The following is a 22476-nucleotide window of genomic DNA, read 5'->3' as shown; positions in this document are numbered from 1 at the left end:
CTCCTCCCAGTCCACTTCGGAGAGCAACCTGCAGCGGAAGTCTAGGGGGATCCGACATCGCAGAGGCAGGACTGTTCGACCCTCGACGGTGGAAGCTGAGGCGGAACGACGGGGAGCGCTGGAGATGGTCTCTAATATCTCTGGCTCCCAAGGTGGACGCATGCCTGAACTTTCAGAGCCTGGCGAGAGTGGTGGCCACTCGGACACGGAGGGGTCTGAATCTGACAGCGTGACACTCCCAGTGATCACCCCGGAGACGGCGGAAGGCCTGCTTGATGGACAATGATGACTTCGGGTGAGCCGGCTCTGGTTGGGGGGGAGGCGGCGGGTGGAGGGGGGGGTTTGTGGGGGGTACTGTTGGGTAACTGATTGTCTGGTGGGTTGAGGTTGCACCCTTCTTTGGCCCTAGTAACCTAGGGCTCGATCGCATTTAGGTAGCATTGAAGTGCGGAGACTCCCTATCGACGTTCGGGCCCCACATTGCCCTTAAGGCACACCTGCGGTGACTACCGTCAGGCTAGTTCGGGGGGGGGCTTTTTGTGGGCACAGTTTGGATGGGAACTAGATGGTACTATTTGGAACCTGTTCTGGGGGGGGAGGAGGGGGGTTCATGTTTTGGGGTTGTTCTTTTGTTGTTGAGGGGGGAACTCGCCATCGGTATGAGATTGACTAGGTGCTTTCCTATGTTTGAGCAGTGTTGGGGGAGACTAGAGGAAATACTATGGGACAATGGCTGATCTATCAACCCTGAAATGCATCACTTGGAATGTACGGGGTCTGCACTCCATGTCCAGGCGACACAAAGTCCACGCTTACCTGGTACGCAGAGGCGTACAGATTGCACTACTACAGGAGACACACCTCACCAAGTCTGAGGGACTAGCATTACAGCGCAGATGGCGAGGGCAGGTATACTACACCACATACTCAGCTTATGCTAGAGGCGCGCTGATATGGGTGCGGGCTGGGGTTCCCTTGCAGGTGAATAGATATACTGTGGACCCAGAGGGGAGGTACGTGGCACTTGCTGGCAAGCTAGGGGGAAGGGATCTGAACATTTGCTGTATTTACGCGCCTAACATGGACCAACTCGCCTTTCTGGCCGCTCTGTCGGACTCCCTGGCCCTTTATTTGTCGGGACCCCTTTTGTTAGGGGGAGATTTTAACTCAGTAGAGGACGTTCACCTTGATAGGTCTCACCCTCCCCTCCTGGACTCCCCAACCCATCGGGTGGCCAGGGGTAGGATGGATTGGCAGACTAAGTGGGGACTAACGGATATTTGGCGGGCCCAGCACCCCCGCACCCGAGACTACTCCCATTTCTCCGGCATGCACGAGTTGCATGTACGGTTGGATGGCTTGCTGGGGTCGACGGAACTGGTTTCCTCAGCTGTGAGGTCTGAGTATCTGGCAAGGACCATCTCCGACCACAACCCACTATTGGCTGATTTTCGGTGGCTTCCGGGCACCCCTTGTGTGCCGACTTGTAGGCTGCGCCCCGAGTTACTGGAAGACCTGGTGTTCCGGAGTGACCTGGAGGACAGGATCATTGAGTACTTTGAGGTGAACGAGGGCACGACTGGGGAGAGAGCCACTGAATGGGACGCCTTTAAAGTAGTGGTTAGGGGCTATTGCATAATACTGAAGGTGGGGGTGCGACGGGTCATCCTGGGGGATCTGACCAAGGCTGATCAGAAACTCCGTGAACTGGAACTCCTTCGCCCCGGCCGCCCGGAGCTCCAACAACAGATCTTGGCAGCGAGAGAGGCGGTAGCTGTGGAGGTTGAGCGGCTGCGAAGCTATGACCACATGGCTTACCTGACTAGGTCGCTTGCCGAGGGTGACAAATCGGGGGCGCTTCTGGCTTGGCTCGCCAACCCAACGAGGTGTACCTCGCCCACGGTGGCCATGCGTACTGGAGGGGGCATGGAGGTTTATACCCAACCCGAGATCCTTGGTTGCTTTCGGCGTTACTATGAGGTACTATACCGCAGTAGACTACCACTAGACACTACCCCTCTTGACATCTTCCTACGTGACTTGACGATCCCCGCCCTGGAGCCTACACAGGCGAAGGACTTGGGGAGAGATGTGGAGCTAGGGGAGATCCGTAGCGCCATAAAAAAGATGGCGCGAAATAAGACACCAGGCCTAGACGGTCTCCCGGTGGAGTTTTACTCCACCTACGTTGACCTCCTGGCCCCACGGCTTTTGGTGGTTTACAGAGAAGTGAGGAGCCTGGGGCGCCTACCTGGCTCGATGCGTGAGGCCCTAGTGGTACCTTTGCTCAAGCCCGGTAGGGAGGGCGATGAGCCAGCGTCCTACAGGCCGCTATCGATGCTTACAGTCGATTATAAGATCTTGAGCAGCATTTTAGCCTCACGATTGCTGGATCACATGGGCTCCTTGGTGCATGAGGACCAGGCGGGTTTCATTCCCAAGCGTAATACTACGATGAATATCCGCCGTTTGTTTCGCCTGTTGGAAGGGGACCACGCTGAGGCCCCTAGTCCCATGATCCTCTCGATTGACCTGGAGAAGGCTTTTGACAGCTTGGAGTGGGACTACCTCCGCAGAGTACTTGAGCGCTTTGGCCTGGGAGAGGGGTTCCTGCGATGGACTGCGGTATTATATGCCTCGGCGGTGGCTAGAGTTCGTTCGGGTCCGCTCATCTCCCAACGTTACCCAGTGGAACGGGGCACGAGACAGGGATGCTCGCTGTCCCCGTTGCTATTCGCCCTTGCGGTGGAACCTCTGGCGATATCGATCCGCCAGGGGGCCCATTACAGGGGATTGCGTACCTTGTCGGGACACCACTACATTTCCCTCTATGCTGACGACCTCCTGCTTTTCCTTGAGGACGCTGGTACAGCCTTGGCCGGGGCTGATGCAGTGCTCACAGTTTTTGGCGAGGTATCAGGCCTCAGGGTGAATTGGGCGAAAACTTGCCTGTTCCCGGTCCGCAGAGATGAACCCCAACCGGACACTCCCAGGGCGATCAGATGGGAACCTAGCTGCTTTAAATCACTGGGGGTGCACGTTTATCATCGCCCTGCTGACACCCTTGAGGGCAACATCTCCAGATGCATCCGGGCGTTGAAGGGTAGCATGTCCTTTTGGGCCACCCTGCCGCTTTCGGTAGCGGGACGGATTGCACTGTTGAAGATGGTGGCGCTCCCTCTGCTTCTATACTACTTCAGGACACTCCCGATCTGGATCCCACCGTCTAGCTTTCGGAACCTGGATTCCTTGATCGTGGCATTCCTTTGGGGTTCGGGCCGCCGCAGAGTAGCACTCAGAACCCTGATGAGACCGAAAGTGGAGGGGGGGTTGGCCGTACCCGACTTTGAAACGTATTACTTGGCTGCCCAACTGCAGACTTACACTCAGGAGGTGGCACAGGAGTTTCGTGGCCCGGAGGAGACACGGGGATGTGGCATACCCAGGCATGTTTTATCCTATATTGCGCTGCAACAAAGACTAGTTTTGAGGGACCTCACTCAAGAAGAACGCACCATACGATCGTGCTGGAACCGAGTACACCGCAGGCTGGGAGTGTCACGTCCTTATGCCCCAGAGATCCCGCTGGGGATGCTCACTACACTACCGCATGGCGGCGACTGGTCGCGGCTGCCAGCTTGGGAGGACGCGGGCATACAGCTCATGGGCGACTTTTATGAGGACGGGGTGCTACTGCCTTTCCAGGCACTTCTAGACCGCTTTGACATCCCCCGGGGCGATTTTTTGCTTTACACGGCGGTCACAAGGGCACTCCAAGCACACTGGAAGACTGGTCCTGAGGAACCGCAGTTGTCAGCGGCGTGTCAGTACGTCATGATGACAGCAGGGACGGTCAAAGCGGTAACATGCTTGTATTCCAGGATGATCAACGAGAGATTATCCCCCCTAGATGTGCTCAGGACCCGATGGGAAACAGACATAGGGAAGGACATCCCGGAGACCACATGGGCCCAGCTGATACGCCGAGCCTGGAAAGGCACGCGTAATGCTCAGTTCCAACTGGTCCACTTCTATATATTACATCGGGCCTATTTAACCCCAGGGAAAATACAGAAATATTTCGCCTCGGACACGGCAGCCTGCCCTAGATGCCGGACGCTCGGAGCAGACCTCATTCACATGTTGTGGTCCTGCTCTGCGCTGACCTCCTACTGGATGTTCGTAGGAGACACGCTTACCGGGGTAACTGGAAGGTCCCTGCAGTTTGACGCTGCGGTGGGGATTCTACACTGGTTCCCGCATACCTTCAAAAATAAAATTTCTAGTAAGTTCATCAACTTGGGGTTGCTCCTGGCTAAGCGGGAAATAACCAGACATTGGAAGGCGCGGGTTGGTCCAACAGGCACTAAATGGCGCAATGAACTTCTTAAATGGGCAGGGAGCGAGAGCACCTTGCGATATCAGCTGGCGAGGCGGCGACAGGACGAGCGAGCACTAGAGGCGGCACAAGCTTGGGAGACGTTGGTGCAGGCCCTGCGCAACCACGACATACACACTGACTCCAATAGTGTTGATGGAGATCTGCCTATGCCCCCGTAGAGTAACGCAGGCGGGGTGCTTCCATTGGAAAGGACATTGTCTCTTACCACACTCTCTTTGACCGTATACTAGAGTACTGATGGCGGGATGGGAGGGGGGAGGTGGAAAGAGGGAGGGGGAGCGTCATCAGCTTCCGTTAAGGACTGGAGATCTATGGCACTGAAGACTTGGAACTTAATCCTCTGGGGGGGTCTGATTGTTTGGGAGGGGAAGGGAGTTTATCTAGGTTGTTTAGAAAAGCAGAAGAGATTTACTCGTTTTCACCTGTTTAACATTAACAGAGCGCTGGGCCATTAAACAATGATTCGATGTACATGCCGCCCGACCTCCGGGTTGTGGGCTGAATGGCCGTGTATGGGTGTTGTTATATTGTCGGTGCATATACTATGGAACATCATACAGGTGCCCAATCTGTGACTGTAATTGATTCCTGCAATAAAAATATATTTAAAAATAAATTAATCCTGTATTGAATCTCTCTCTCAGCACTGGAGTGGTCCCTTTAGCCTGGAAGCAAGCTATGGTCATACCGTTGCTAAAAAAAAACAACTTGGATGCAGAGGTCTATGCTAATTATAGGCCTATCTCCCTCCTGCCAGCATTTGCCAAAATCGTGGAGAAACACGTACATACATCCCTCTCCAATTTCCTTTAAAATCATAATCTGCTTCATTCCACGCAATCCGGCTTCCGTATCAACTTAGGCACCGAAATCGCGCTGCTAGAAGTTACTGAAGCAATCAAGGAGGTATTGGATGTAGGAGGCAAGGCCATGCTGGTAATGCTCGACCTGTCAGCGGCCTTTGATACCGTCCCCCATGAGGGTCTCCTCATCAGACTCAGTGAGATCGGTCTGCGGGGGACGGTGCTTAGCTGTTTCAGATCCTTCCTAGCGGGCCGGTGTCAAACGGTCTGGGCCCCCCCTTGTTCTGCTGTGGTGCCACCACTGGAGGTCGGAGTCCCTCAGGGCTCCATTCTGAGCCCTACTCTTTTCAACATCTTCATGACCCCTTTGGCGGCACTGGCGGAGTCATTTGGTGCCCAGATCATGTCGTATGCCGACGACACCCAGCTCCTCTTCACCTGTGGAAAGGGGTCTGATTTTGACGGGGAGAGCATCAGAGGCTGCCTTGAGCCTGTTTTTAAATGGTTCCAGCAAAACAGCCTCAAGTGTAACCCGGACAAATCTGAGGTGCTCTTTTTCGGCTGTCGGTCTGACCCCAGTTGGCAGGCCTGGTGGCCTGTGAATATGTCTCCTCCAGCAGCTGCCTCCACGATGGCCAAGAACCTCGGAGTAAAAATCGATAATGTTTTGTCGATGAAACCCCAGGTTCTTGGTTTAGTAGGAATGTGTTTTGGCCTCCTTAAGATGCTCCACAAATTCCTCCCTTTGCTTTCGGTGGCACATAGGAAAATCACTGTGCAGGCCCTTATTGGGTCGCGCCTTGATTATGCCAACATCCTGTACTTCGGTCTGCCTGAGCACCTTCTTCAACGTCTGCAAGTGGTTCAGAATTCGGCTGCGCGGGCCATCTATGGTCTTCATTGGCGAGCCAGGGCTTCTGACCTTTTGCAGACTCTCCACTGGCTGCCCATTCGGAAACGGATAGTCTTTAAGGCTCTCACTCTGGCCCACCAGGCTCTATATGTGACCGGGACCAAATACATTCAAAATCGGCTGGCTCTCTATCAGCCTGCCAGATCTTTGAGGTCAGAGTTGCTGGCTCTCGCCTCGGTCCCAGTTATAAGAAGAGCTCGGATTGGTGGCCGGTCTTTTCAGCGTCTTGCACCTCAGCTGTGGAACACCCTGCCGGCCACCCTTCGCAGGAATACCAACTTGCTGGCTTTCAGGAAAGACCTGAAATCCTGGCTGTTTGTTCAGTAGACCCGCCCTGCACCCTCCTGCCCCCTGTCCGCCGTAGGTCAAAAAAAGCGCCGGGACACTCCTCGGAGTAGCTGAGTGCTATACAAAACACCCCCCTAACATAACATAACATAACATAACAATGTCACCGGACACATCCTAGATCCCATATTCACATCTTTCAACAACATCATGATCATAACACCTAGACCGGTCACCTGGACAGACCACACTATAGTCAGTTTCACATCAGCATCCATCAACACAGAAGAACCCCTTTAGCGGGCCCACCACAATGGCAGTGAAACAACCTAAGAGAGGCGGATTGGACGATTGCCATCCACGAGAACAAACCAGAACCCATTAGCCTCTTAGCACACAACATCGGTGGTTCACCAACTGCACTCACACTGTGGCCCCCATGAAACAAAAAAGGTGTGTAGATTGTGCACTCCTGTTAATTATACCATTTAATGCTATGTCGGACAAAGAAAGCGATCAGGGTGCTACTCCTTCAGGATGCTACCTAGTATGAATTGTATGAAAGAAAGAGGGCAAAGTTCCAACAGGCAACTTGGACAAGACGTGCACAACTATTTAGCAATATATTGACAACAATGTCTCACTTGGCAATTGTTCAACGATTAATCACTTTTATTCAAGCCAGTGATTGACATTTTTTTTATGTGCAGTATTTTTTCAATGTGCAGAGGTCACATACAATCTTTCAAACAATATATACAAAAATCCAAATAATTTCAATCCATAAATTGGAAAAACACATTAAAGATGTGTGCTTAATGCATTTTGGGATGCCAAGTCCCTTCATCAGGGGGGGATATTTTGAGATAACAAAATAAAGAATGCTAATGTACATGCATGGTTGACTTGCAATAAACATAAACACATGGTGGCGTGGCTAAGATTGCATCTTCGTAAGACGCTAATTCGGAGCTCTCGGCTCCCACCGGGCTTTCCACAGTAATCTCGGCGGTAAGTGGGTACTGACACCGTCAAAAATCCTCTCCCGGGCAGCGCTGCACTGACGAGAAGGCGAGGTGATGGCACCGAAACCTTGGAGCCGGTCTTACCGATGTAGCGAGGAGACCTTGCGGAGATGCTGAGCGCCCGGAGGGACTTGCGACGGTCCGGACAGAAGGGACATGTATTCAGCGCCCCTCGTCAATCCCTGTACGATCTAGGGGCTGCTGCAATGCACCACCTGAGGAGAACCCTATCGGTGGACTGGAGAACGAGTTTGCCTGTCGCCGCGCAGGAGGGGAGGAGCCATTGCACCCGCGATCCACGTGGCTCCCTGCTACCGCCGAGCTACCTGCCATCCTCCTCTCCTGAAGAGCCTGTTGGGTGGCTTCCAGATGTCGGCCTGACGCCCCCCCTGACCCAGGTCAGTGTGGCTCCTGCAGGAGGTGTTGGGAAGGGGCGCACAATGAGACATGTCTGACCCGGGGAGCTTGGAGACCCACCCCTGACACTAATGAGGCGCCAGGAGTGAGCGTTCACAGCAGGGGCATCAGGCTGACCCTCTCTGCCCATCGGCTTGGCTTGGGAGGCCCCCGGAGTTTCCGATTCCACCACCAGTACCTCCTACTTTGGTGGAGCGCTCTGCTCAGCCCGGCGCATCACCAGGTGTTTTGGCTGGGAGTCCGGTGGTGTTGCATATTGGGATGCCAGACACAGAGCTCCAGTGGGCACAACAGATTTCAGGCTTGGCCCGGGCATTCCCAGTCGGGAGACGTGGCAGTGCCCCCTCACTCACCGCCTTTCTTCAGGGATCCCCAGGGCCATTGCTGCTGACGCCAACACCCCTTGTTAGCAGTGGGGCTTTCAGGGCAGACAGGCGCACTCCCAGGTGGTCTTGCTGGGAAGACAGCAACATCGCGACAATGTTGGGACAGAGGGGCCCCAGTGGTAGGCCTCTGATATCTACCACGCTCCCACCCGCGTTTTTGAAAGTGGGGTGCCCGCGAAGAGCTGGAGCCGGGCCCATATGCTGCGATACTGCCTTTCAGTTCTTCCTCACAGCTTCCCCTTGCTTGTAGATCCCTTTATGCATTCCTACACCTCAACGGCGGGCCCAGCACGTGCAGGAGTCATGGCTGCCCCAAGGGCAGGATGGACTGGTCCATAAAAGAACTACTGCTCAAATCCACGCAACAGTCAGAAAGCCAGCCAGTCCTAGGACACACAGACGAGACGGAGGGGAGTGAAGGTCCGGAGGCCCCGGTCAGCTGATCCTTCCTGGAGCCCCTTTTTTCCTCTCTCCGGGATGACCTATCCACAATAAAACGTATATTGCTGGCAGACCTACGGGACGTACGTCGTGTTGTGGACTCCCTGGGAGAATGAGTTCACACGCTGGAGGAGCACGAAACTGTAAGGGACATGGAAATAGAGAACCTCAAACAAGAAGTCCTCCAACTGTAAGAACAGAACTTAGACTTACAGGCCCTGACGGAACAACATCCGCATTCGAGGTATGGCGCACGACGAAGGCGACGGGGATGTCGAGGTGCTGGTGGCGGGACTTTTCTGCTCCATCCTTGGAGAATCCTTGGAATTCCCGGTCAAGCTAGATCGCACTCACAAGGTGGGCCCAAGGAGAGTGGCCCTGCTCCCCCGGCGAACATCTTGACCTGTGTTCATGACTATCAGCTAAAGGAGAGGATCCTCCACGAGTCTCGGCAACACCCAGACTTTACATACCAGGGACAGAAATCCACTCTCTTCCAGGACCTGGCTAAATCCATTTTGCTCAAACGCAAGTCCTTCCGTCCAATCACACTCCACCTCAGGGATTCTGGCATAAAATATTCTTGAGGGCACCCGTTCAGGTTGAATTTTTCCTACAAAGGGGAGCTGAGACAAATCCGTTCACTTCCAGCGGCCTATAAACTTTTGGGCATTGATGAACCCACACCCGACCACTCGAGCCAGAACTCCCGCCCTTGCAGATGCTGAAGCAGCCATGGATGGACTACCATTAAGCCCCCAAGTTCGGCGGTGCGCCCTGACCCGGGCACTATGGCCAAAGAGCGGCAGGTAGTGCTTTCCTCCCTAGCAGGGGCATCTTTGGAGTGAGGCGGAATTCACACTACCTGCATTCTGGTATTTTGAAAGTGCACCCTCCCCCCAAGCCGATGGTGTTGACAACTTTTTATGGGCCTTGCCTGGTGGAGCGGGAAGCCACAGGCCACAGGTACCCCTCTCTTTCTTTTCTAAGAGCAGAATGCTCTGGACATTGACTCTGGTTCCTTGTACTATGTTTATGTTTTCGTTTGTTATGGGGTTTTGTTTTTTTCATTGTTGAGGTCTCCTCCACCCTGTTGAGTCTCTCTCGATTTGTGCACAGGGTAGTAACCCTTATACGTTATTGGCTGTCTGGGACATTTTGGGATCAGGATAGCAATGGTTATATTGGCTCTTATGCACCTACAGCGCGTAGCACCCCCCCCCCACACCTAGATGAGTGTCACAATCCTAACGTTGAACGTGAAAAGGCTTAACAACCCTGTCAAACGTAGACCTAGCCAGCCTTATTTGGAAAACTCCGGGGCCCATGTCTATTTATTACAAGAGACCCACATGCTGTCCAGCGATACCCATAGGATGCGCTCTAAGGCTTTCCCACAACAATACTTCTCCTCCCTTCCCACCAAAAAGGCCGGTGTTGCCATCCTTTTTGCACACATGTTCCCTGGGAAAGTGGGAGCCAGAGTATCGGAGATTAAAGGGAGGCTCCTAGCGCACTCTGTGACCATAGGGGGACACACACTAACATTGGCTACCGTATATGCCCCTAATGAGGGTCAGGAGAGTTTCTTACACAAGGCGATAGGTGACTTAACATCTACACAAGACCGGCAATTCTTTATCAGGGGCGACGTGAATATCGTGTTCAACAGTCAACTTGACCGATCCGCACGGAGGCAGAGACAAATCTGATGCAAACTGTCAGTGGCCACAAGACTTGGGACTGGTGGACTTGTGGCGGCATCTTCATCCTCACACACTCGACTACACTTTATACTCTCATGCCCGGGGGACTTATGCAAGACTGGACTACTTCCTAATGACTTGTTCTCTCCTCCCGATAGCGCAGAACTCAGTAATTGAACCCCAAGCACTCTCTGCTCATGCGGCCCTGACTGCGACTTTGCTGTTTCCCCCCACCTCTAGACCGTCACACTCCTGGAGGCTTAGGGACACTTTTCCACTGCCCTGAAGTCGTAACATGCCCCACAAAAAAACACTGGAAGACTTTTTAGCTATTAACGACACCCAGGATACCTCAATCGTCTCCCTTTGGGAAACCCTCAAATTAGTAGCCAGGGGCGACTTCATAGCTACTGCGGCTGCAGATAATAGAGTACGTAGAGAGAAGAGGGATCAACTCTCTAAGCAGGTACTCGAATTAGAAGGGATTCATAAGAGGACAGGGGCCCCTCGAATTTGGGGGAAACTGAAAACAGCGAGGGCACAGCTAGTCAGATTAGACCTCGATAGAGAGGAATACGCTGCACTCCACTTGAAGCACATGTTTTATACCAGGGGGACAAATGCGGCCGCTTGTTAGTTCATAAATTGCGCGCACAGCGACAGACGGCAACAGTTCCGCTCATCCTGACTGAAGAGGGCCTGGAGACCACACGGGAGGAGAATATAGCTAATACATTCCGGGACCTTTACACAAATCTGTATACTGCTCAACCCTTGCCTGACCAGAACCCCTCCAGGTATTGTCAGGGCATACAGCAGTCCAAGTTGACTCCTGACCAGGAGGCGGCTCTAGATAGCTGCATCAGAACTGAAGAGGTTATCTCGGCCATAGCTCAACTTAAATTACTTAAATCACCTGGCCCAGATGGATTTATTGCCATTTATTATAAAAACCTTTTGTTCAATCTTAGCCCCAATACTGATTCGGCTTTTTAATGCTATCGTAGACACCATGGAGTCTCGGTCGGACTTTAACCCCTAAAGAATGGTCAGACGTTCACTATAGAGCCCGACATTCAGCTCATAATATATCTAGCATTGATACGGCCACCAAGATTATGATGTACTGATACCTTACACCCTCCCGACCCCACAAGAGCGACCCTGACCGTTCTCCTACTTGCTGGAGGGGTTGTGATGCAGAAGGCACACTATTACACCTGTTGTGGGAATGCCCCATCCTCACTACTTACTGGACTCAAGTACTGGTCAAGATTGATAGTTATTTCGATACCACGTTATTACGCTTCCCCGCATATGTGGTTCTGGGAGTGTCCGATAGGCTTACCTTTCCCCTCAAATCTCATAAAGGGAAGCAACTAGGCATAGCATTAGGAGCGGCATTACAAAATAGACTATCACACTGGGGCACAGACAGAATACCAACTTACAGGGATAGCTCCATTGACTATGGTATGTTCTTGGCATGGAACACATCTCTTTCTCGCTTCAAGGAGATGGGGCTTCCTTCGCTGATGTGTGGTGGCCCTTTGTCACCCTGCTTGGCTCTAATATTCCGCAAGCTGTCCTGCCCTAGATATCTACGGCTACTACGCCTTCCCGAGTTGAGCCAAAACATAATCTAAACATCACAATACTGCGCGATAGAGTGCTGAGCCTGCTTTTTGCTTTTCTGTTCAGACATTTTGAATGGTGGAGGAGATGGGAGGGGGAGGAGAGGGAGGCGGGTGGGAAGGTTCATTCTGGTATTATTTTGATGCTCTGTGAAGCAACACGATAGTCGCCGGCTCACGACCTGGGCCTCATTTCTCACTGCATCTTGTTTGTTGTTAAATCAATAAAAAGATTTCAACCTAAACATAAACACATGCCAGCTTATACATTTTAGTACTCCTAAATGATTATAGTGTGTGGCTATGTGCATCTGTGTGTGGTGTGATAATGCCAGGTCATGGGAATTTAGTGCTTTTGTACGTGTTCAATGTCAAATCCAGGTAAGAATATCAACACTGTGATACCTTAACTTCTACGTGGCTCACCAACCAAAGTGTAGAGAAAGTTCCATGCCGCTATCGCCACAGGGGTTGCCCATGATTACTGAACTCCCATAAAAAAAGTGAAACACTTGAGAAGCGTGAAACAGCAAACCGGTTGTACAGAGATCATGAAAGTGACTAACAGTACTTACTGCAGATGTGTAGGTGCTTGCTTGCTAGGCACTGAGACAAGTCTAGCCGATACAAATGAAAGGAAAGAACAGAGGTTGAACAACATTCTCAGACAACCAGACTGCGTTATTTGAAAAGAATACGAAAATAACCATACCTCGTTTTAACGGTCAGTGTTTGGGAAGCCCGTTCCTGCGGAGAGACCTGTGAGTTCCTCAATAGTATGACCGTGAACTTCGCTGAAAAACAAAGCAGAGTAAGTTATGGTCCCGTTGCTCAGAGTAACTAAGTGTGGAGTCTACACAGTAATAGGTTCTTACCGGTGCGGTCTTGACACATTTGAACTCTGCAGCGATGTCCGGTTTGCGCGGTAGTGTTTGGAATATATCAAACAATGAGAGTGAGATGCAATGGTTAGCCTCGTTCAAGTGTTTAAAAAGACAGAAGTGCAATAGTGTCGACCTGCCTCTCCACAGATCTGGTCTCGTCAGAGGTAACTGGGAGAGCCATCTTAAAACCTGTTCATAAAAACAAATATGCCCGAGGTGCCACAAATAGCTCACCTGGATAGATGAGACACTCAGAATGGCATCTCAACCACACTAAGGTGTTTAGACTGGTTCTGATGGTCAGTGTGAAATGCAATCATGAGTCTCTTTCAAATATCAACATTGACTATACTGCAATAATAAAGGAAATCTTGCCACAAGTCTGGTATGATGATGAGCGTCAACTTTAAAATCTAATGTTTAAAGCAGGTTAACCATGATTCAATGTTTAAAGCAGGTTAACCACGAATTACGGTGCATAGCTGTCCTTCTAGGTTAACAACTGGTCATCAACATGCACATGGAAACCTCATTGTGGATGTATATCCAGCTCGGCCTTTAACCAAACTCGGAGAACACCAATCAACAACAAAGAAGGAAAGGATACCAACTTCATGAAATTGGTATGTGTGTGTGGTAGTGAGTATGTTTGAATAATGGTGTGGAAATAGACTTCGGTGACAAAGTGTGTAAGTGAGAGTTAAGCGTTTAAGTGATATGCTTTTAGAAGAAAATATCTCATATCTAATTTGAAATTAGAGGATTGAAGTTGGGTGACATGGTGTATGAACACGTTTGAAGAACTGTGCGGAAATAAACTTGAGTGATATGGTGTATAAGTGGAAGCTGAGCATTTAAGTGGTATGCATTTTGAAGAAAAGTGATTCATCCTTCTACAATTGCCAAGTGAGACATGGTTAAGTTGTCAATATTTTGCTTGATAGTTGTGCACATCTTGTCCAAGTTGCCTGTTGGGACTTGTACCTCTTTGCCCCATGAAACAAAGCCACACAGCAATAATTAGAACACAAGCCAGCTGGTACACAGAAGACCTCCTAATGACCAAACGACACTGTAAATAACTGGATGGCAATGGAGAACCAGCAAAGGGGAAGCAGAAAAAGACGCTTTCAAAGCTGCCCAGAGAAGGTACCACCAGCTAATCAGAGAAACCAAGAAAAGGGCCCTAGTCAAACAAATAAATGCCAGCTTCAACAGCAGAAAAGAATTGCTCACATCGGTCGATGACTTCACCACATCCACAGCTGCCACCGGCAGCATCAGATCCTCACAAGATCTGTGTAAAAACCTCTCAAATGTCTTTTTCAGCAAAATCTCAACCTTACTTCAACTTATCCCCACAACCGGACCCGCTGGCCATCTCCATACGCCTCCCAGTGATGAACAAAGAAAACACAATCACAATCCCCATTAGAACAGAAGAAACCACAACAAGCATGAAGACTATTCACTCTAGAGTCTGGCACAGCCCTGCCCCCCCCAAAAAAGGCCTCTCTAAAAGGAGTGATCCCTATTAGCGAGATATTCATCCCATCCTCAAAACCTCCATCAGTACAGCTACTCTTCTGGAACCATGGAAACATGTAGCCGTCAACGACCTTCTAAAGAAACCCTCTGCCAACCTGACCAAATTGGTCACTTACTGACCAATATCCCTCCTTCCCTACCCAGCCAAAGTCTTTGAAAAAACCATTAACAAGCGCCTGTCCGACCATCTGGCCAATCATCAGCTTCTTGATGCCACACACTTAGAATTTAGACCTAACCACAGTACAGGGACCACCCTCATAGTAGCAGCGGATGACATCCATATGATCCTTGACAGTGGGGAAGATGCACCCTCAACCTTCTAGACCTATCAGCAGCCTTCACCATCATCTTTCATCCCATCCTAATCTGACGACTCCACTAAGCAAGCATCCAGGGACAAGCCCTTAAATGGATCTGCTCCTTTCTCACTGGAAGAACCCAAACCGTCAACATGCACTCCTACTCCTCTGAAGCACAAGATCTAATCTGCAGAGTCCTGCAGGGCTCTTCGCTCAGCCCAAAGCTGTTCAACATCCACTTGACTCCTCTGGCCAATGTCATACAAACCCAAGACAGCAAAAAAATGGGACCCCCTCTAAGGCTTACTTTGGGCCAGGGAAAAGAGAGGACAATATAAACAAAATATGAAGAGATTCCCCTATGGCCTTATACTTTCATATGTGACATAGTTCAGATTATACTTTTATATTAATGAAATCCCATTGGACACACAAATTACATAAAACCTATTTTTCGTTAATTTCTTTTATTCATTTACTTCTTTACACATGAGTTGTTTTCATTTTTTACTTTTTTACTTTTTTGTCAAGCATTTTCATTATATACATTTAATAAAAACTATACAAAATACAAATATCAAAAAAGGTTTAGACAATATTTAAAGACAAACCCTGTAATCCACACATACAAAAACAATCACTCTCTATTCATACATACTTGATACTGTTCCCCACACAACACACAATTCAACCAGACATATTCTGTGTTTGAGGTAGTCCAGATGGCTTAGAGGACTGAGTGCGCCAGGTCTACGCGTTTCGGTGGGTTGACACCACCTTCCTCAGGACCAACAGATTTTCTCCCTTTAACTCTTGTGGGGACAGGGTTTCTATGATATCTCAGGAGAGATATTAGTCAGGAGTACAAATGTCGCTTGAAGGCTTCAATACGGTCAATAGGTGGGAGATATATTAATTTCTGATATCAGAAAACGTCAGAGGTATCAATTGGGGGTCTGCTTCTTTCTATGATTTCTTTGTGTTAAATAGTATAAGAACGAGATTCTTTTTCACCTCATTGGAAGTTCATTGGGGGTCAGAAGGGGTTGCAAAGGCGTTGTCGTGTTAGTAAATTAATGTTCTGGGTCCTCGCCGCAAGGCTTTCTCAATGAGGCCGCCTTCCTTTAAACTTTTTCCCTTTTTCCTTTTTTCCTTCCCTTTTGTATCCGTCTTATTCTTCTGGTTTGTCAATTCAAAGTCCTTTTTATCTTGCTTTCCCGAGTCGTCATGCTCCGCTACGTACTGCAACACCTAGCTTACGCGTTTCGGTGGGTTGACACCACCTTCCTCAGGACCAACAGATTTTCTCCCTTTAACTCTTGTGGGGACAGGGTTTCTGTAATAATAAATATACATAAATCTATCTTGTGGTCAAAAATTGGGATTCACCATCACTTAATAGTACTTTTGTTCACAATTGTCTATGTTTGCACCTACGCACACCGTCCGCTCAACAAAGCCCTTCAACAAAAGACAGGCACTGAAAATAGATTTCATTTATTTTAACATGTTGAAGAAATTCATTTGAGATGTACTAATGATCATATACACATGATTACAAGTATACGAGCAGAGCATTAAAGAAAAAGATTTCTAATTGCCATCCATATGAGATGAACTCTACTAGGCATTTTAATGAATCACAAAGATAGACCACCATTAGAGATGTTACCTATGATATCTCAGGAGAGATATTAGTCAGGAGTACAGATGTCGCTTGAAGGCTTCAATACGGTCAATAGGTGGGAGATATATTAATTCCTAAAAAACATATTGTGTAGTTTTAGGGAATTGAATAATGTTTATTAAATACTCACACTCTCTTTCATAGTGATATTGACCTAAATAGATTACCTGATATCAGAAAACGTCAGAGGTATCAAACCCAAGACATAAACATCCTCACGTAAGGCGGCGACACACAATTGATACTGTTCCTCTCAAACAAAACAACTAACACCAGGAACAAGTTCATCACATGCATGACCAAAGTGGCCACCGGGATGAAGTCCGATTGCCTCAAACTGAATTTGAAAAGACCAATATGATGGACTTCAGGAAAGACGCCTCGTCTTGGGAATCAACCCTGGTGGCCCACAGACCTTGAACCCACCCCCAATCCTTGCTGGCAAAAGAGAAACTTCAGAGTTATCCCAGACAACAGACTGGACATGATCACCCAAGTCAGTGCAGTGGCCTTGTCATGCTTCAATTCCTTCAGGATGCTGAAGAAAATCTTCAAGTGTCTACCAGACAAAACTAGGAAAACAATCACCCAAGCCCTCATCACCAGTAGACTAGACTATGGGAACACCCTGTACGTAGGGATAACCAACTAGCTCACAAGGAGACTGCAGACTATCCAAAATGCAGCAGCTAGACCAGTCTTCAACCTCACACACCAAGCCCACATCACATCACACTTTAAAGAGCTCCACTGGCTGCAATACACAAGCAGGTGCACTTCACACTCCTCTCCCACACCTACAAAGCTCTCCTCAACACAGGCCCCGCCTACCTGAACAGCCGCATTCACTTCCATAACCCTTCCAGACACCTCTGGCTCTGCTGGTCCCTCACTTGGAAACACTCACACATACACAAAAACAGAGCAAGGGGGCGTGCCTTCTCATACCTGCCTCCTAATGCTTGGAACGACCTCCAGCAACACATTAGAGCCTCCTCCTCTCTTCTTGACTTCCGCAAGAAGCTGAAACCTGACTTTTCGAGTAAGCACTCTATGGCTGCCCTCACTCACCAGCTATGGAGCACCTTGATACCCCCCGGTGATTAGTGGACTATAGAAACACTGTTAACATAACATAACAGAGGATGGCTGATAGCAGATTTTTTATTCCAATCCGTAATTGTTTGGTAATAATACAGTTTTTCCTACCAGCAACAACTTGTCCATACTATGATCCACTGTTAAAAGGGAGGGCTTACTCTTATGGTAAAGTCTCTGTAAAATGAACTTCACCTTATGAACTAATGCCTAATGTTATCTGCTGCAAGAGGCTGTATTACGGAAGTGACATGGGGACGCTTCACCTTCTATAATACCGATAGCGCAGGCACAAATAAATCACCAGCGGTCTCATCAGAGGGCGTTCCCTCGTTTGCAGGGAGGCGTGGCTCCATGCAAATGAGAGAATCCCTTTGCCTCGGCACCTGAGCCATATTATAGATGCTGGCGCAGAAGCAAAGAAGCTGTCAGGAGGCACACTGACAATTCGCCAACTAAATGGTGCCACACTGTCAGTGCTCACCCTGATGGCAGTCTTCTGAAGGGTGAAAACGGGGTCCCATGGCCCCCCGCAGACATCTCCTTGCAGGCAGATGCAGTCACTTACTGCACCCGCTTGCAAGGGGATCTCTAATCCCCCTCCAAAGTGAAGGCGGGTTGCTGTCTGCACTGTGAAACACAGAGCAGCTTTAAAGCAGTTTCTCCGTTTTTCACATGAATGCGCTGTCCCGAGGGCAGCGCGAGTTCGCGGCTGCCCTGGGGGCAGCACATTCATCCTAATACAGCACATTTTCCTTGTTTGTGCCAGGCGCACTTTTTAAAAGGTGCGCCCGGCTCAAACCAGGAAAATGCGCTGTATCTGTGATAGGGCCCAGCAGGTGTCTTGAAAAGCAAAGCTAGAGCCAGTCCATTCGAAGGGAACAACTTAGAGTACCTGCAAAATGTAATCTTATTCTGGCACTGAACAGAGAGGCAACTCCTGGGTCTAAATAGGGTAGGTAAAAAACTTCTAAAATGATGGCCAAGCTGCATAAAAATATCTTTGCACATATCTTACAGTATCAAGCTATCGCCATTACTCCAGCATCCACGCACCTCCACCCCAATGTCTATCTACTTCTTTTAGACTCATGAAACATCGGCCTGGCTAGAAAGGTGGCCCCAGAGTGCATTTGCACAGTGACAGAAACATTTGGAAACCTGATTCAAAGGAATACTTTAGGCATCACACTTCTGCTCCTTCGCCATTCGTTTCAGTATGCTTATCACCATAACTAATTTAATTTTTTGTTCGCCAGTTAAATGTGTATGTACAGCTCATGTGGACCCCTGCGTCCCATATTCCCCTGTTTGTTGGCTCTCGTTTAAGTTCCTCGGCTTTTAGAACAAGGACTTTATCAGTACTGGCCCGGCTACTACACTCTATATTTGTTTACTATGTGATCTCATAACATCGTAGTATCTTAACACTCTTTCTGGTATACCAATGGATAGACTGCATTGGCATTAGTTTTCAGACTTTTTGCACTGAAGCAGATGATAAAAATGCTTATTTCTCAAGCTCACGATTGAATGATTTACAAAGAGTGGCTCTCTAAACCACGTAAGCAATGATTTGATGGACTGCAACTGCAACATAAAAACCTCTGGGGTGTTGATTTAGCTTAACACAGAACATCTGCTTGCTTAACTTTAGAGTTACTGCCTCCAGCTTCTGCCCTGCTGGGCATACCCAGGTCACTGTAGCCTTGGTACCATAGGCATCATTCACTGATATTCCACACAGATGCTGACCATCGCCATGCTGGGCCACAGGTCTGCTATAAGGGGCAAGTCTGTCCTCACTATACTAGTTCTGTCTGCTGCCAGGATTCTACCAGCATCAGCACCTCCCCCAGCCACCTGACTAGTCTTCAAAGATATTCTGGATTTGATGCTACATAAATGGAGAGAGGGCTGTGTGTAAGGCATGAGAAACAGCGGGAGCTGAGGCACTGGCAACATTAGAAGTCATATTTATACACCGAAGAGGAGTGAGAAGTATATGATAAGGGTATACCCTCCGCTTCCCTATTTTACTATGCAATAAACACAAGGAGAGGGGAGACCCAGTTATTTGTGACAGTGTCTGTCTTTCTTGTATATGAGAAAAGTGAGCATAATGCACCTAGGCATATCGGTGCTTGTTTCATAAGTTCTCAGACAGTAAACCTTCTCTGCGATGGTGTGAAAAATGAAACTATATATATATATTTTTTTCAAAGTTCCATCCTCCATATCAACGGGACCCAAGACTGCGGTGCACACACCGGGGATAGAGGTCGCCCCGGAAACTATCGACTCTCACCCAGCAGAGCAGCCGCTCTGCAAATGCACTCCAATCCAGCCTTTTCCAAAATCCAGACACGGAAGCGCGTGTGCTTAAAGTTAACTTTTATTTCGGTTCCAGCATGGTGTCAACAGACTCACAGAACACCCTTCTGTTAACTTCTTGGACCTGCAATAAACAAACTGTGGCAGATACTCACCTGTGGTGTGGCGACTCCTTTCACAGGCAACCTTCATTTGGTATGTTTGGAGGCCTGCCTGAGCCGCGGAGAAGCCCCGGTGTTCTTAGCAACACTCCAACAGCGACGTGAATCACCGCCGCTGCATATGGGACAGGGAGCGGGTTTTTGTGCAGAAACAACGTGCCAGAGACGGTTTCTTTCCGCGCTCCACCAACCCACTGGGGATAATACTAATTTGAATGGTGGCACAGCAAGTTCAGCTCACTGGAGCAAGAATCAGCACTACGACGTCCAGCAGGCCACGGGGTTGGCCATGCCCACTGGGGCGGGACTGTGTTCATCGAATAAGTAGCGCGAAGAAATACAACAGCTGTGTTTATATATCCAGAGCCTTTGAAAAAGTGTTTTAGACACGAAACGCGTCAGGCGCTGTATGAATTATCGAGTGCTGTGCGGTCTGTTATCTTCTTGGACCTGCAATAAACAAACTGTGGCAGATACTCACCTGTGGTGTGGCGACTCCTTTTATAGGCAACCTTTGTTTGAGACATATATATATATATATATATATATGTATATATATATATATATATATATATATATATCTGTATATATATATATATATATATATATATATATATTACTTCAGATTCCTTCGTTTTCCCACGTATGGTACAAAAGTCACGGCACCACAGCATAAGAAAGTTTTCGTTTCTTTATTCTTTTAAAACACCATGTGCAAATTGCAAGGAGAACGGCCTATGCGTTTCGACTATCCCTAGTCTTCAACTGGACCATAGAAGGTTTATAGTGTACTATGTGTTGGTTCCCTCTTCAGTTTCCATGCATTAAAACAACTAGACCACCAACTATCAAAACTATAACATGGCTCATTTTGGTCGCCATTTTCCTATTAATCATTTCATCACTAATTTCTGTAAAGTACAAAACATGGTATAGAGTGCAAGATATATGATTCAAGGAATACATGCTAGAATTAACAACTTTTCATGTCTCAATCAATTGCAGAGAATATGTATTATAATTTCCGTAAAGTACATTTTTTATAGATTTTTCCATAAGCAGCATAAATAGAATAACGTCTGAACTTATTTTTGTTTTGTTGGTTAAAGTGCAAAAGTGCCAAGATCAAAAGTTCATTCCTCTATGTATGTGTAAGTTTCTTGCATTCATAATCTCAGTACAGTACATATTTCTTAGTAAATGCATGAACAGCACAATTTAAGAGTTAGTTAACTTAGTCAACTATGAAGTTCCAAGGTTCATAATTCTATTAAACGGTACTGTGTGAATACGCCAAAACATAATTCATTCCTTCAATTGATAATTATAATTCTTAACTTCAGACCATTATTCATATACCAGGTATGTTGTCCAAAGTCATTTCTCCCACCTTACTGATATTTATCTTACTTGTGTGGGTTTCATTATCAATTGTTCGGGATATGATCTTATATATCTTCTACTATGTTCCACAAATATGAACCCATTTTCAACTCCATCTTGTTGCATTTTCACATTGACCCCACAATAGCTCCTCCTATACTGTTCAGCTCCATTTGTTTCCTCATTCTAGTTCTTATCCAACTGCTAACTCTTTTCTCATTATTATCTTGATCTCTGATTGGTTGTTATTTATTGTATTCCATCTTAGGGCTTCTCTTTTGCAGATATGTTCTTTTAAATCTTCTTCTTTGTTCTCTGATTGGGGTTTCATAGATTCCAATGCAGATGATTTTCTAGGAAGTTGATCTCTCAGTGCTTCTAGTGGCTCATATGTGAGAGGTTCATTTCTCAAGGTGTACATGTAACTCTGCATCTGAATTGTGTCCGTGAGGGGAATTCTGTTCCCATCCCCAATATCATTCGGCTTTCCATCTTTCTTAATTTTAGTGTGCGGTCTCCTCCTCTTTCAGATTGTTTGGCGATTTTCAGCCCTGAGTATGTCAATTTTGTACAGTCCCCTTGATGTTGTTCATTGAAATGTTTCGCCATTGGGTAGTTTGGCTCATTGTTTTTTATCGCTCGCAGATGTTGGAGGATCCGCAGCTTTAGTTTATTGATGGTGCTTCCGACGTAGTCCTTTTTGCATGGACAGCTGAGTCGATAGATTACATACTTGGATTCACAAGTGATGTGATCCAGGACCTTTTCAGTTTTCCCACTTTGCAGTCTGTACTCCTTGATATTGCGTCCATACTCATAGGGCTTGCACTTAGCGCACTTCCAAAAGCCTGGAGTGTTTAGCCAAGTCGGTTTTTCTGGTTGCCTGATATCCAGATGACTTTGGGTTAGTATGTCTCTTAGGGACGAGGTCTTCCTATAAGTTATACTTTGGACGGATGATAATTCTCCCTTCAAGGTTTCATCTATTAAAAGGATTCTCCAATTCCTTTTCATGACCTTCTTAAGTTCTTGACTTTGATTGTTAAAGTCCATAATGAGATGTA

This window comes from Lissotriton helveticus, chromosome 8 (assembly GCF_964261635.1).
Source record: "Lissotriton helveticus chromosome 8, aLisHel1.1, whole genome shotgun sequence".
Taxonomy (NCBI): domain Eukaryota; kingdom Metazoa; phylum Chordata; class Amphibia; order Caudata; family Salamandridae; genus Lissotriton; species Lissotriton helveticus.
The sequence above is the reverse complement of the archived record's forward strand: the minus strand, read 5'-3'. Positions refer to the sequence as shown.